Source organism: Macrobrachium rosenbergii, chromosome 56 (genome assembly GCF_040412425.1).
Source record: "Macrobrachium rosenbergii isolate ZJJX-2024 chromosome 56, ASM4041242v1, whole genome shotgun sequence".
NCBI lineage: Eukaryota > Metazoa > Arthropoda > Malacostraca > Decapoda > Palaemonidae > Macrobrachium > Macrobrachium rosenbergii.
The window spans coordinates 58507329-58516895 of record NC_089796.1 but is presented as its reverse complement, the minus strand read 5'-3'; the positions used below and the strand labels follow the sequence as shown (position 1 = coordinate 58516895).

General features: G+C 38.4%; 2 protein-coding genes across 7 annotated transcripts in view; both read left to right on the top strand.

The window, feature by feature from the left end:
- The first annotated feature begins 7287 nt into the window (after positions 1-7287).
- Positions 7288-9567, top strand: part of LOC136836272 (zinc finger protein 37-like) — a 92752-nt gene continuing 90472 nt past the window's right edge. For 2 of the 6 annotated variants that reach the window (XM_067100300.1, XM_067100305.1), the window contains exon 1: positions 7608-7728. The gene's annotated coding sequence lies outside the window, so the exon portion shown is untranslated. Of the gene's footprint in view, positions 7447-7515; positions 7729-9567 lie in introns of those variants that run through there. The other 4 variants (XM_067100301.1, XM_067100303.1, XM_067100302.1 and 1 more) reach the window with 4 other exon arrangements.
- Positions 7607-9567, top strand: part of LOC136836273 (uncharacterized) — a 130018-nt gene continuing 128057 nt past the window's right edge. Inside the window, exon 1 of the mRNA XM_067100306.1 lies at positions 7607-7688. The gene's annotated coding sequence lies outside the window, so the exon portion shown is untranslated. The remainder of the gene's footprint in view (positions 7689-9567) is intronic.

The window sequence follows — 9567 nt, the reverse complement described above, 5'->3', positions numbered from 1 at the left end:
CCAAAGCCTTCGGAGCCACTACAATTGTCGCCAAGACAATTTCCGCATCGATGCCTCGCTTGTGGGAATTATGAGCCCCGTCGCCGTCTCTTCCAAACAATCAGACGTTACACACGTCTTGGGGGAGTACTTGTAAAGAGCCTGACGTTCTCTTCCAAACACGTGTGTGTTCGTGTGTTCGTCGATCGTCATCATCGGGTCGACAGAATAAAACAGGAGCATCTCGTTTCTTTCTCTCAGGAACGCGATTTCAACCATACAATATTTCCGTCTGTTTCTTCTAAGCATTGTTGTCTTAACGTACAACAATCACCTCTTGCATTGCCACGCAAACATTCAATCATGTACTCATAATGTTCCAACGAGATCCATATAAACTGTGTGTATGTTTCTGTTCAGGAAGACGCCAAAGTTCCATTTCACATTTATTATGCTATTGCATTGTATCCATTAATGTGTCTTGAATCTCATGCAATTGTCATATGTAGGAATTTCGACCTCTTCCACTGATGTATGTTTCATCACCGCATGTAAATCATGTCTCTTGATATCGCCATCTGTTTGTCTGTCGACAGGCACAGATGTCTGAACCTTTTATGTCAGTTTTACCTGTCTTGTGTAGACCAGACAGCCGCTCAAAAACGCGTCAATAACATCTTCAAGATTCTGTACATTGCTTTTAGTTACAGGCTGCACTAGCAGAGCCCGTGCTGGCATGTAAGGCCAGCTAAATCTAAAACAACAACATTTAGCTCAGTAAGGAACAACCAATAAAACCAGTTAACACCCAGCCAGTATGTCGCTCATTCCCAGTCCCCTTACACAAGGTCATGTTTAATTGCCATTGCTTGGTTTTGCCAGCTTGATTTTTAGACCAAGCTCTGTACAGCTATTTTCAATTTGTAAGTATTATGATTTGCATATTTTAGGATTCACTCTGTGTGTGCTCAGCCTACACACATCGTCTGCATATGTTTAGACCCCACTCTCTGGGAGGGTGATTGTGGCTACATTTTCCATTAGTACATTGGAAGAGGAAGGGGCTAATTATTCCTCCCTGTGGTGTTCCCCATTTTCTGCTGAGAAAATCTGAGCTTGCTCCCTTTGGAAGGTGACCTGGCTTGTCTGTTTTGGTATGGGTCCTTTGGCCCATGCTAATTACCCTTTAACTCTTTTGTCCACCAAGGATAAATGTACATGTTGTTGTTGTTTTAGATTTAGCTGGCCTTGTGCCAGCACGGGCTCTTGCTCCTAGAGCAGCCCGTAAAAAATGTACATTGTTTTAGATTTAGCTGGCCTTGTGCCAGCACGGGCTCTTGCTTCTAGAGCAGCCGTAAAAAAATGTACAGAATCTTCGAAGATGTTATTGACGCGTGCGAGCGGTAATGTAGCGTCTACACACAGACAGGTAAAACAGAGATAAAAGGTTCAGACATCTGTGTTTGTCGGCAGACAAACAGATGGCGATATCAAGAGACGTGATTAACATACAGTGATGAATTATACATCAGTGGAAAGGCCAGGAAAATCTACATATGGCCAATTGCTTGAGATTCAAGATAAATTAATGGATACAGTGCAGTAGCATAATATATGTGAAATGGAGAGACATTTGGCGTCTTCAAACAGAAACACAGCAGTTTGATACAGAAGATTCGTTGGAACATTATGAGTACATGATTAGAATGCTTGCATGGCAATGCAAGTGCGGTGATTGTACATACATTAAGACAACAATGCTTAGGGAGAAACAGACGGAAATATTGAATGGTTGAAATCGTTCCTGTAGAGAAAGAAAACGAGACGCTCCTGTTTTTGTCCTGTCCACTTCGATGATGACGATTGATTTAGAACACACCTGAACACATGTTTGAAGAGACAGCGTCGGGCTTACTGGCTTGCAGAACTTCATGCTGTAGGCTACACGGTAGGCATTACTTAAGGTTCTTTGCAGCGTGCCTTCGGCCCCTAGCTGCAACCCCTTCATTCCTTTTATTGTACCTCCTTTCATACTCTCTTTCTTCCATCTTTACTTTCAACCCTCTCCCAACAATTGATTCATAGTGCAACTGCGAGGTTTTCCTCCTGTTACGCCTTTCAGACCTTTTACTGCCAATTTCCGTTTCAGTGCCGAATGACCTTATAGGTCCCAGTGCTTGGCCTTTGGCCAAAATTCTATATTCGGTTCAGTTCAACCTGGGATGGAATTAATAATCATATTAGGTTAGCCTCATCTATTAAGAAGTCACCGTATAGTTTCTAAACTATAGCCAACTCACCTATGAAATCGCGAATATTTCAAGATAATGTAGGGCCCTTGATTCATAGGCTATAGGCTACTATGTTGCTAACTTCTGTTTAGATTTTCCAATTCAAGGACAATTACGTAAACAGCTGTTCCAAGGGCTAATTGGCAGCCAAAACACAAGGTATGAAGTTCGCGAGTCACCTTGTCTAACAGCATCCTATCTCGACAAAGCTATCCTTAATTTTTGAGGTGTCCCTAATTGCTTGCTAAAAATTCTGGTAACCGATTTCTTTAGTAAATGTAATTTAGTACAATTAAACGAAAAAAATTATTGTATTTCTATGACTGCGATCAAGATAAAAAAAAAAAAACTCAAAGATGTGTCGATGGCAACTCCCGTTCGTGATGAGTAATTGTTAACGAATGGAGAAACCAGATGCGTCCGCGAGTGTGTTCGTTTATTTTAAACAAGCCAGCCTTCAGCTTTTGTTTCATATTAAGCAGCCATGCATTAGGTTCTGGTTCTTGGGCAGCCCGTAATGCTGCAAATGCAAACAAGAGCCATGCGAAGGGAGTCTGCGATGCAGTTACCAGGAGTGCATTAAAACTCACACCTGTTGATAGAAATCCAAACAGCTTACACGTGGGTTAGGCCTTAAACAGTTACTGTTCAGTGCTTGATAGCTGTAACTGATTGAACTAATTTTCAGGAGTCGGAATCCTATAATGAAAGAGTTCATAATGCATCATGATGAACGTGGGGGATGCAAGGAGAAAGAAGTGTGGTCTCTCATTAACCACTATAGCGATAGGTAGATTCAAAGGAACAGAACAAGGAAAATTTCCAGTTAAGAGTGTATACAACGTCGGACACCTTAGAAAGGCATTAAGAAGAAGGAAAAAGTAGTAGGTAAGGTATGAAATGTCTCAATATTTGTCATTCTCTTCTAGTTAATTTGGTATGTTGTATTTCTTACAGCATGTTACTTTCCCCCGAAGGTTTATTCAAGTTGATCTAAGCTTAGACTCCAAAATGATCGGACGTTGTACACCTGAATCTACATTTACGGACATTTGATCTAGGCTGTTCCCAGAATGTGTTGCCTCACAGTCATTCACATTCCTTTTATTATTTTTCTCTGCTTGTGAGATACTTGTATACCACTGAAATTATCCGGGAACGAAGTAAACGCATTCGGTACTGGTGGAGACTAGTTAAGTGAGTTTGCTGCAGGGGAATGTTGTCACCACTGCTGTTTATCTTTGTCACGGATTTTATAGTAAAAAAAAAGTAGAAGGAGATGGAAGAAAAGGTTTAGATCTGAGTAACGATAGAAACTTGACACCTAGAATGCACAAATAATACAGTTTTAATCAACAAAGATGCAGCGTATGCACAGTGATACAGCGTGTGCACAGTGATATAGCGTATGCACAAAGATACAGCGTATGCACAAAGATACAGCGTATGCACAAAGATACAGCGTATGCACGGTGATAAAATAACTCCAGATGGACGAAAGGATTAATAAGGACAAATGTTTCAATATTTAAAAACAATATCTGGTACATATTCTCTTGATTTGAAATTCACTTACCAAAATGGTAAGTCAGACGATGGCCAGGTTTGATAAGATTTAAAAATCAAATAAACTGAAATTGCACTTGAAAGTAAGATTATGCATTAGTCCAGTATGACATGTATTACCATACGGGCACCAGTCATAGTACGATGATGATATATGTTAAAGATTTTGTCTGTTTGAGAATGAAGCTTTAAGTGAATATTTGCAGTCAGGTGGCAGGCTAGAGTTAGAAATGATTGATACCATAAGGGATATTACAGAAGTTCCGTAGGTGGATGAGATAACGATTAAAGAGAGATGGAGCTGGCTTAAATAGTGGCTTTAGCATGTCCTTTGCACTACCCTGAGAGAATAGTATGCAATACTGTCAGCTGGGCTCTGGTGGGCATCGGAAGAATTGTAAGAGCCAGTCGTACTTGGGTGAAAACAGAGAGAATGGAGATCGGAGATGAATAGATAATTTGTGGAAGTGAAAAGACATGCGCGGTGGAATTTCACAAAAGCCCTTGGTGTCGCACGGAGCTGGAAATGATGATGAAATTCTTAACTGTCTTTGCTATGTGCACTTTACATTATTAATTTTGCTCTTTTAATATCAAGCCATATATTTTAGTAACTTGCGATACATTCATGACAGTCCAAACATAATTCCTCTGTTTACTATAATACCCCTGGAAAGAGGCATTTATTAATCTAAGAATTTACCTCCCTGTGAATTGGGTTCCATGTCAAGGACGTTAAACATACACCTTTTCACACAAGGTATCAGACAGGTTGCCCAAAGTCGGCGACAATCCACAGATGTTTTTGAAAGTTTATCATATTATTTGACACTTCTTCATATATGAATGACAAAGAATGAAACTGATTTGACATAGTACAGCAACTGTTTGACAACCATTTTGTCACTAATTGACAAAACACATTTAAAAGGGACAATGAGACATAATGATTGACAGTTTATTTATTTGGTAATTAACAAAACTCCTCAAATGTTCAAATTTTATATAAAATGTTGTAAGGACTGTACAAAAACATAAATGGTTTACATAACTGTATCTACAATTACTTAGAACAGAAATAACAATTACTTAAGAATGACATACAAATTACAATTCTTGAAAAAACAAATGCTGAGGAAGGGATTAATACTATAATGTCTGGCAATAACGATAACTAGCCAAACTTGAATCAGCAGTTACAGAAGAGACGCCAGCCATCACTATACTGTACTGTACTTGTTTTAGTAGGTGTTTTTTCTGCATTCTTGGTATTCATATCTTGTATGTAGCATGAACATCAACTCAGTTGATTAGTATTCAATTGGCATTTTATGTTCGTACTTCAGTTAATGAATCGTCTGACGGACCAAGAGCTACAATTCTTTATCATTCACATTCACAAGTAAATAAAATTTAAATACTGTAAATTACCTTACGTATGATATTTATGTGAAAAATATATACGTAGTTATGTACTAGATTCAGCGCACCATATCACCATTTCAACGTCATTTAGACATGTTAAAGCGAAATATTTATTAATTGATGGGGGGATAGTAAAAGAGTGAACATTGTTGCATGTTTATTTGGCAGTTTTACAAAATTCAGCGAATACATTATAAATGCAGGATTATTTACAAATCATTCAAAAATACCAAAAACAAATATATTTCTTAAACCATTTACAACCTAAAAGAAAATCACACTTTTTATAATAGGTATTCAAAGTTATGAAATGCATACCTATGCATTATTTACAAGATTCCTGAAATACATCGCGGAAAAGGGTAAGATATATATAAACCCTGTTCACTTAATCCCAATTGTCTTCACTTGCAAGACATCTTAAGTAGGTATGGCTATGCTGTTAATTCTCTGAGCATAAATCAGTATCCTATAGTCAGGATGGCATCCATTATCACTTGCTTGAGTAAGTGTTCTCTATACGCTCTCAGCATCGTATTGTGTTCTCTTGCAGTGCGAGCATCTACTCTATTTACTATCACATTTAGCTGCCTTTTGATGTTAACTTTGAGAACAGAAAAACAATTCTTGATAGAATTCAAGAATGGAGAATACGCAGAGAGTTTTATTTCCCACTCCTTAAAGTCCTATTCAATTCCAGCATGGATTGGTGAATTATCTTTTGATACCACAGTAGGATCTGGACCTAATACGGCAAAGACTGAGGTCATGAAGTGTTTGAACACGATTTTGTCCACCGATTGAGTATGAATTTCATAATAAAATAAACCTTGATTGAGGTGGCAGCTATTAAGGTTACATTATTTCCTTTGCCCTGCCACACCTTTGTAGCACGTTGACCACGTGGGAGTCTACCAGAAGTCCTACTAGTATATAAATTGTAACCTGTCTCTGTCCACATAAACTCTGTGCTGACATATGATATTGAGCATGAGTTAAACGTGCATTTTTAACCTCGTCTGAATTTCTGATTTTCGGCAACATTCTGAGATAATCTTCAAAGTAATTATTCTCCATTCAAAGCTCTTGATATCGTCATATTACACACGAGGCTTCTGAAAGGCTTTCGGAAATGCTTGAGCCTCAACAAGCATCACTAAACAGTTAAGCTTCATTATCCAAAAGAAGCTGCTCCCTACTGCTCTGTTTTTCTAGTTCCTCGTTGGGAGAGTCATTGAGTTCTTACCTGCCAGGCCCGAGTGAGTCTCCGACCGGCCAATGAAGAATTAGAAGTATTTTGACAGAAACCATTTCTCGGCTATCCACAATAAGCTGTAGGTCCTGCTGCTAGGTAACCAGTTGGTTCGACAAATCCTTGTCTCCGAGATCAAGCCAATCATTGCATGCACTTTTTCCTCCTGTCTCGATAACCTTGTGACATGTTATTGTCCTTGGGATTTGCAAAATTCAGCAGCAGTATCAAGAAGTCTTTTTCCAATCTCATATCGGGCAATAAGTCTTTCACGATCTTCATCCGACACTGCGATATCTTCTGTATATGAGGAATTACTGAACGATCTATCGAAACAGAAACAACATCGCAAGTATACTGTGCCTTGGCATGCGACACTGTTTGCCCCTAACGAAAGAAACTTTTAAGAAACCTAAATTCCACTTTGCCCATTACCGTTTTAGCCATTATAATTGGTTTAGTTGCATTATTATTTCTCAAAAATCATTAGTAGGGAAATTCATTTTATTACAAAAATTATTTTTTTTAATTGTCAAAGTGAAATGTGATTGTCAAAAAAATTTTGGCAAACTGTCAATTCACGTTTATTGGTTCGTCAAACGATTAGTTAACTGTCAATGTTTCGTTATACTGTCATATTTCTGAGGAATGTCAATTAGTCTTGTTACTTCGTACGAAGTATTTCGTTGCATGTCAATTCAATCTGGGGTCTATCAATTTGTTACGAGGTATGTCAAACCCATATGCAACTCTGTCTGAAGTGAAGTGTGAACAGGTACTTCATAACGGTAAGGTCCCCGAAAGACATTTTCATTTGAAATTAGCGCCTCCAAATGTAAACAAACCTGGAAGAAGTGACATCTAACAAGAGTTCCTGTAACTAGTCATTGCCGAAAATTGTATGTATTTGCTAAACCATATTTGGGCTTTTACGTCTGTAATATTCCTAGTTGTTTGAATGGTTGTGATGTAATTTTATCATAGTTATAGAAAATGATAATAATTACCGTTGATGTTCTCAGATTGTAAATTAATAAGAGGAGAAGTTATTGTATGAGTTGCCAATTACAGAATTTTCATAATATTATGGTTTCCCTTCTTCACGATAAATTCAAGGTACTCAAGTTAAAAGTTCTTCACGGATAAAATTCGTAACATTTTCCTAACGTCTTGAGGTACTGAACCAAATACACTAGTTGATAGCGAACACTTTTGGTGAGTTAAGGCTTCTGTCTAAGTGGATTTCGGGGACTCAATTTCCTGTTAAGTGCTGTTCTTAGACCTCCTACTGGCTACTTAGGCCCAGGCCTAGTTGTACCCAGTGGGCAGCAATACCCTATAGGCCACTGCAAACCTGACTTGCTGACGATAGGTTAAAAGGCAGTACCGGCGGGCAAGATAACTGAGAGGTCGATTATGGTACACCGGTTATATATACTAATTTTCCCCCAGAGGAATGAACCATTCCATTGACCATTTAACCTAAGTTAGGTCTGACCCGATCATTCAGCCCCCCGTTTAGGCCCGACCCTTCCCCCTGCCTGGCATGAATGAAGTGGTCTGAGTGGGATACGCGGTTTTTGGATAATTCTGTATATTAGCTTCATGCCTGTTCTTACCTTTTCAACTGGTTTTTCGAACACTTTTAGGGTTCTGTTACTGATGTTTGTTGTCGCCAAATGGAATGTCCTTGCTTGGCGTGTAGTACTGGGGTTTGCTGGGCACCCACACGTTAAACAGTTATTGCACTTGCCGGACGGGATAAGTGAACCGTCCTCAAACAGATGTAGCCGTGCTCTGTCTTCTGAAGATCGATGAAACCTTGTTGGATGGACGAATATTAATTCAGGAATTTAGACTCGAGCGTCAAAAATAAAAGGTAAATTCATAATTAGCAACCAAAAAACTGTAGAAAAAGTCAAGTTATAGCGCCGTAGGCGACGCGAAGCTACCCTATAGGTCTACCGGTTTTTGGATGAGAGAACTAAAAACCAGTGACGTGCCCTCATAAGCTAAAAAAATGCACAGGCCTGGGTCATGACTAGTGAATGTTCATTTGTGTAATCAGTGAAAGTTAAATAAATACAGACCTAGAGGGCCTGGCCTAGGCAACCGCTCAATAACAGAAGTAGTTTTTTGGCAGTTGGGGCTGTGGGTTATATCTAGCTAGCCTACACAGTAGGCTAGGCTAGGCCTAGTCAGTTTGTTTTATTTTCAGGGTGGAGATGTGGTCAAATCCCTATTTTTTTGTAGCCCTATTTATCCCACTAGTTTCCTTTTGCAATTAAAGAGAAAGTCACAAAGACCTTCAGTAGCCTAGTCTTCTTTTGAAGCACTGGTGTGGAGGATATACTATTTTGTTTTGACCTTGAATGCCTGTCCTATATGACTGTTGTATCCTTTCCATATTGTATCTACACCAAAGTTTGATAAATATTCAGTGTTGGAGTAAAACGGATTTTCCTCAGATATTTCATTATCAATGACTGTGCTGCAGGTTAGTTTTAAATAAGCAATATAGAATGTAAGTTTAGGCTTTTATATTGATGTTTGAGTTTATTACCCATACTGAAGTTAATTTAGTTATTTTATTTAGAGGTGAAACAGCACTCATTTGACTTTTATTTACAATCACAGAGAGAATAAAAACATTAGGTAACAAATCTGGGAAATTTAAGCAGTTTTGCAACTTTTAAGAACTTCCATGATTGACTCTGGAGGGCTCTTGGTGAGAAGTGTTGACCATCCATGAGTTTTACAAATGGTTTAAGATTTGTTGATGACAAGTAGCATATTAATTAACCATCCTTGCCTGCAATAGGTGACTGGAGATCTACCAACATTTATGTCACATATATCTTTATTATGATCCAAGGATGATGATAAATAAAAACCACTGGAAACTTGATTACAAATTAGTTACTTTTAGTTATTTTATTCAATCTAGTCATCGTTAAAATGAAAATTTTGGCAAACTTCATAAATGGGATTAATCCCATAACCCACACAATAATCATAGAGTGAAATAGTGCATGAATTCATATTCACCTAAAC